The sequence below is a fragment of the Penaeus chinensis genome, chromosome 33 (genome assembly GCF_019202785.1).
Source record: "Penaeus chinensis breed Huanghai No. 1 chromosome 33, ASM1920278v2, whole genome shotgun sequence".
In the NCBI taxonomy this organism is placed as follows: Eukaryota; Metazoa; Arthropoda; class Malacostraca; order Decapoda; family Penaeidae; genus Penaeus; species Penaeus chinensis.
This window is the reverse complement of record NC_061851.1, coordinates 15,320,288-15,327,787: the sequence shown is the minus strand read 5'-3', so window position 1 is coordinate 15,327,787 and position 7,500 is coordinate 15,320,288.

Genomic DNA, 7,500 nt, shown 5'->3' with positions numbered 1-7,500 from the left:
ATTTCATCCGTACAAAATCGACTTATGATCACCTCGAAAGCTCAGAGCCGAAGTCACTCTGCCCTTAGCATCGGCTCAGTCAACACTTCAAGCCCCCACAGCTTCGAGCCTAAATTAAACGAGAAAAACTCATTCTTTCAGCCATCAGTAATAACCATTACACTGGTGGCAGCAGTGGGATTCGGACCCACGCCTCCTAAGAGCATGGTGCCTGCCTAAAGTCTGCACTTCCTTGTTTGCCAAAATAAGATGAGTTACTTATCTTGTACAGTTTACCTCACTGGTTAGGAATTATCATTTTTTCCCTCTCGTTGTTCTTTGCAGTTTCCCCGCATAGAAAATGAGATCTCCCCTCAGCCAGTCTCTCACTCACCACTCGCACCATGCACATTCACTCACTCACTCGGATTTAGATTCACATCTTATACTACTTTTATTCATTCTCGTTTTAAGCCTATGCCTTCTATACCACCAAGCAACTGAGTTCTACGGAGTAGTAGAACTAATTCAGACTCATTAGACACTGATCGACAATTGCTTCCCTCCACCACTCCATTTTCCCCTCATGCTACACCTGAGCTCACTCTTGCCTCTCCCCTCGCACTGACTCCCATCTCACACCTCACTCCTCTAACTATGCCTTCCAACGCTGCTACCCCTCTTCCTCTTACTCCTACTGATTCTACTCTTCACCTCCAACCACTCTCGACTATTGGCCATTTCGATGCCTCTGATAAAATCCCTGTAGATGCTATGCTATGCAAAACTGAGGAATATGTGGCTGTCATATACCTCACACTTTCCAATTGGAGTTCTCCAGAATTTAACGAACATTGCTTGCAGCATCTGTTGCAATGTCTCAACCAGACGTCTATTCCATTCAACAAGTCCTGACCGCTTTTGAAATGAGTACGTACCATACTTGGGATAATTTTAAGACTGACTTCTGACTGACATTCGCTCCCAAAGACGTCACCCCATTCCTACAAGCTGCACTCACGTTTAACCTAAGGCCTGCCTCTTTCTCACTCATTGATCTCCATCTCCTAGGTACAAATGTTCAGTCAGTATTTGACCGAATGACGTGTGCTCTTCGTGAATCCCCTAATTTATCTTATTTCAAACTTATTGCAGATGGAACAGACCTGAGCTATAATATCTTCTAAACCTATTTCGCCCTCTGCACCTTCTTTTCCACTTTACCTCATGGCTAACAGGAGAGTATCCTCGATAAAATGCAAAGGACATACCTAAGAAATTTCTGTAAGCCTACTAGTACACCTACAGCTCCAATCATGGCCACAGGAGTACAGCATCCCCGTCAGCCGCAGCCCTCGCATCAGCCGCAGCCTTCCCGCCAACTGCAGCCTTCATGCCAGCATCAACCACTACCTGCAATATCCAGCAAACCAGCAGTCATCTACCCAGCCCCGCATGATGACAAAGGACTTCACTTGGGTTCCTCAAAATGGTATCTGCTGGCGTTGTCTTCCTTCAGGGCACCACTCTGTAGAAAGTAATGGTACCCCTTCCTGCCCTTACCCTAATCTAGGTCATTTGTGGCATGCTTGCAGAGAATTCCCTCATCTTGTTAACAACACCAAGGATGCAATGCGATCTCAGAATAATTCTACACAAACTAACTCAATTTTTTTAGAAGCCACACTCATTATTGCAGGAACCTTGCTCACCGCATCTGTCAGAACAGTAAACGACATCAACGCACCTCTCCTCCCTGCAATCTTTGAAGGACGACCTGCATACTTCTTCCTTGATAGCGGAATCGCCATCAGCCTTGTCCTTTTCTCAATGCTCGTGAGTTTCAACGTGCTTATTTCGGTCTGTTCTTCAAAGTGGTGCATGTGAGCTGCAAGTGGAACTTTTCTCAAGGTCATGGGAGAAGTAATTTCCATTCGTTGTCGTAGACAATGCTCATCTCCCAGGTGATCTCTTATTAGGCTACAACTTCATGCACAAGGCTGGAACTCATCAGCAACCTGACAGAGATACCATCACTCATCAAGGTAATGTCTATCATTTTACCACGCCGAGTTCTGTTTGGTACTCCTCTTCTAACCCTGCAAGTACAATTGCAGTTGTCATGTCTTCGTTAGAATCGCCTGCAGCCGACCCGACACTGGACGATTCTCGTCGCTCATCCTTTGCCACCAATACCCCTATGCAGGATCTTCAGAATTGCTGCCATACTACTTCGCCGACACCGAACGTCAAATCCTCATCATCCTCCTGGGCACCCCAGATGGACGCATGTGCCTGCATTATCTCTTCAAATCTCACGCTTCCCCCTTTCACAGCTCGGTGTGTGTCACATCTACGGATGGGATGGTGCTTATCACACCAGACTGCATCCGTGTGAAGAGACTCTGTCCTCTCCGCACAATGTACGAGGTAGCCAATGGAAAGAGTGTGTTGCGCTTGATTAACCCAACCTGCATTCCTGTTCACTTGCATCATGGAACATGAGTGTGCGACTGTGAGGTCACCGATCTCCCTGTCACTGAAGTAAAGCCCCCTATCACACATGTTTGCATCACGAATCGACCTCATTCCAGGTACAAAGCCTATTTGCATACCTTCCTACCATATCCCTCACAGCCGCCAAGCTGCTTTCAAGGAGGCCACCGACACCTTACTCACCCACGCATCATTAAACCTTTTCAGTCACCATGGTCAGTTCCGCTTGAATGAAGCCCATACCGTCGATACGCACTCTTCCCCCCAGAAGTAGGTGAGGGTCATGCTATCTTTTCGTCAAGAGACTTAGAACATGGATTCTTGCCAGTCGAAATGGATCCACCTTCAAAGGACCTCACCACATTTTCCACTCCACATGAACATTTTGTTTTCATATGGCTTAGATGGCTTACTTTTAGCCTCCAAGGACTTTACAGACCACGAATATAAATTGAAATTAGTCTTCCAGTGCCTTGCCGAGGCGAATCTGACACTAAATGTCAAGAAATGCCACTTCTTTCGCAAACAGATTGAGTAATTGGGCCACACCATCAACTCAACCAGACTACGCCCCAACGACAAAAAGGTACAGGGTGTACAGAATTTCCCGGTGCCTTCATCAGTCACTCAGGTAAAATCTTTCCTTGGTCTAACAGTATTTTATCGCCCCTTCATCGAGAAGTTTAGGATCGTCGCCGAACCTCTCTCCCTTCTGAGAAAAGACACACGGTTCATCCAGTCCAGTAAACAGCAACAAACATCTTTCTGTCCTCAGACCTGCCCCCCTCTACAAAGGACACACCGTCGCCCAGCGCCTGCACTCACCTACGACATACCAGAACGACCCTTCGTCAGAGTGAATATGGACATTCTTCCCTGTTTCACTCCCACAGAGAACCGAAATCGCTACTTGCTCATCAAGATTGACAGTTTCAGCTGCTATAATGAGCTCGCCCCTATCCCTGACAAGAGCAGGGAGACTGTCACCTGCGCCTTCCTCTCTCACGTCATCTGTCGCCATGGTGCCCCTGAGCAGCTCATGTGTGAGAACGGTACTGAATTCACTAAACAAGTACTTAACAGCCTAAGCAAACTCCTTAACATCGACCTTGTTCACATACTCCCATACAGACCTCAGGCAAATTGCCTTGCCGAAAGACTCAACAGGACGATCCTAAACGTCCTCAGAGCTTTCATGAACGCACGAGACAACGAGAGGGATGGATTCCCATTCCTCAGGCTGCCAACAACAACACCTTTCACTCCTTCCTCAGTGACATCCCCAGCGTCTCCCCTACGAACTTCTGCAACAACGCCCGTCTTCCGTCTACGGAGACGATTACGCGAAGACCATGATCGTCTGGAAGAGAGAGGAAGAATGGGGAAGAGAGAAGGAGAATGGGGAAAAGAGAGAAAGAGAGAGAGAGAGAGAGAGAGAGAGAGAGAGGAAAGGGGGTTGGGTAAGGGGGTATAATGCTGACAGGGCACAGGGTATGAGACAGGGAACAAATAGGGGCACATAATATGAAAGGGGATGTAGGTCGAGAACAGGAAGCAAGAAGCCTACTGCAAGTACCTGCATGTGGAAAGGGACAGCATTATCACTCAACAACACAAGCTCGCCCGACGGACGGAGACCGTCATCGTCTTCAATTGTGTATCAGATAAGTCCTCTCCTATGCTTAAACTTACTCCTGACTCCAAAGGACTATTACGAGTTCTGAAGGTTCGACATAACAAAGCTCTATGTCAAAATCTCATTACCTGCAGCCAAGCCTTGAATCCCTTTGACACGCTCAAACTAGGCAGCACTCACTATGAGGATGAATTTAATCGACAACTAGTCTCACTCCCGGACTCCACCCCTGCTACTTCATTATTGCCGATACTCTAATTATCAATATGTTCAAGTATATCTAGTGACATACTCTATTATCATGAAGCTTTTAAGTTGTAGAAACATATCCAATGTCCTCATTCGACCGTGTGACCATAGGAACCTTTGAAAACGACCTATGATCACCTCGAAAACTCAGAGCCGAAGTCACTCTGCCCTTAGCATCGGCTCAGTCAACACCTCAAGCTCCCACAACTTATTCGACCCTCAGTCGTAACCATTACTCTTTCTCCTTCTCTCTCTCTCTCTCTCTCTCTCTCTCTCTCTCTCTCTCTCTCTCTCTCTCTCTCTCTCTCTCTCTCTCTCTCTCTCTCTCTCTCTCTCTTCTCTCTCTCTCTCTCTCTCTCTCTCTCTCTCTCTCTCTCTCTCTCTCTCTCTCTCTCTCTCTCGCTCTCTCTCTCCCTTTTTCCTACTCTCCCTCTCCGTTACGCCCTTACCCCCCCTTCTCAAAAAAAAAAAAAATAATAATAATAAAAAGATAAATAAAAATAAAAACCTACGGCATGTAATGAGACCAAATCCCAACCATAAAGAGGCCTTAAAGTGTCCCCGGGAGCAATATAGCGCGGCCTACGATGCTCCATAAGCAATAAGACTTGTCCGGAACCCTCGCTGCCAGATGAGACACGAGACTAAAGATTACGATCCTCACAGCCTCCCGATGCGGACGCGAGACATGCTCCTCCCGCGCTGGCTAATTGGGCACTGAGGGGGGACCGCGCGACGGAGGCCACAAGCTCGGTGAGTCGGTCTGTGGTCTATCTTTTGATCTCTCTCTCTCTCTCTCTCTCTCTCTCTCTCTCTCTCTCTCTCTCTCTCTCTCTCTCTCTCTCTCTCTCTCTCTCTCTCTGTCTCCCCCCCCCCCTCTCTCTGTTTTTGGTTCTCTTTGCTTTGTTGATTTTGTTGTTGTTGTTCATGGATGTTCGTTGGTTTCGTCACTATTGTTCTTCTGTCCTCGTGGAGTTCCTCGGGTTTGTCCTTGGCGTTATGTAGAGTTCTTTTGTTCTCGTGATTCGCGTTGCGTTGTTTTCTTTGTTGTTCCTTTCCTCGTTCGTTGTTTTGTTGTTGTTTACTTTGTTGTTGTTTTTGTTGTCGTTATTGTTTTTTATATTCTTGTGGGCGTTGTTGTTTTTGTTGCCATTGTTTATTTCTTCTTCTCTCCCCTTTGTTTTGTTATACTGTTCTTCTTATGTCTGTTATTCTTAAGAGTTCTTCGATGTTCTCTGTCTGATGTCTCTCTCTCTCTCTCTCTCTCTCTCTCTCTCTCTCTCTCTCTCTCTCTCTCTCTCTCTCTCTCTCTCTCTCTCTCTCTCTCTCTCTCTCTTTCTCTGTCTCTCTCTCTCTCTCTCTCTCTCTCTCTCTCTCTTTCTCTGTCTCTCTCTCTCTCTCTCTCTCCCTCTTTCTCTTTCTCTTTCTCTCTCTCTCTATCTCTCTCTCTCTCTCTCTCTCTCTCTCTCTCTCTCTCTCTCTCTCTCTCTCTCTCTCTCTCTCTCTCTCTCTCTCCCTCTTTCTCTTTCTCTTTCTCTCTCTCTCTCTCTCTCTCTCTCTCTCTCTCTCTCTCTCTCTCTCTCTCTCTCTCTCTCTCTCTCTTTCTCTCTGTCTCTCTGTTTGTTTCTCTCTTCATACTTGATGTTCTTGCCATTTCTTTGTTATTCTTCAAATTATCCTTTTTCGGGTTCTGTTCGTTCCCCTGTTCACCACACATTTTTATATCTTCATAGTCTTTTCTCTCTCTGTTACTGAGTTGAAGATGAACTAACAAATAACGTGGTTTTACTGAACTTAATGAACTAAGATTTTAAAAAATCGTTCTTTCTGTGAACAACACAAGAAACCAACTGTGTTAAACTCACTACATATGTTGGCGTGAATATTTACAAAAAAAAAATTTATGTAGTGAATTTCCTACATATGTTATTTTGAAACCTTACAAAACTTCGTGATTTCTTTGAGCAATTCCTCGCCACTATTCTCCCTCCTAAAAAGGAAAGTTCTAAACTCCCTACATATGTTGGCCCGAATGCTTAGAAAACAAAACAAAAAGCAAAAAAAAAAAAAAAGGGAAAAAGAGAGAAAGCTTAGAAAACGAAACGAAAAAAAAAAAGCGTGACCTCCCTACATATATATTGGCTTGAAAGCTTAGAAAACGAAACGAAAAAAAAAAGCGTTGACCTCCCTACATATATATTGGCTTGAAAGCTTAGAAAACGAAACGAAAAAAACAAACAAAAAAACCGTTGACCTCCCTACATATATTTTGGCTTGAAAGCTTAGAAAACGAAACGAAAAGAAAAGAAAAAAAAAGGCGTTGACCTCCCTACATATATATTGGCTTGAAAGCTTAGAAAACGAAACGAAAAAAAAAAAAAAAAGCGTTGACCTCCCTACATATATATTGGCTTGAAAGCTTAGAAAACGAAACGAAAAAAACAAACAAAAAAAACCGTTGACCTCCCTACATATATTTTGGCTTGAAAGCTTAGAAAACGAAACGAAAAGAAAAGAAAAAAAAAAGGCGTTGACCTCCCTACATATATATTGGCTTGAAAGCTTAGAAAACGAAACGAAAAAAAAAGGCGTTGACCTCCCTACATATATATTGGCTTGAAAGCTTAGAAAACGAAACGAAAAAAAACAACAACAAAAAAGGCGTTGACCTCCCTACATATATATTGGCTTGAAAGCTTAGAAAACGAAACGAAAAGAAAAGAAAAAAAGGCGTTGACCTCCCTACATATATATTGGCTTGAAAGCTTAGAAAACGAAACGAAAAGAAAATAAAAAAAGGCGTTGACCTCCCTACATATATATTGGCTTGAAAGCTTAGAAAACGAAACGAAAAACAAGACAAAAAAAGCGTTGACCTCCCTACATAAATATTGGCTTGAAAGCTTAGAAAACGAAACGAAAAACAAGACAAAAAAAGCGTTGACCTCCCTACATAAATATTGGCTTGAAAGCTTAGAAAACGAAACGAAAAACAAGACAAAAAAAGGCGTTGACCTCCCTACATATATATTGGCTTGAAAGCTTAGAAAACGAAACGAAAAAAAAAACGAAAAAAGCGTTGACCTCCCTACATATATTAGCATGAAAGCTTAGAGAACGAAACGAAAAACAAAACAAAA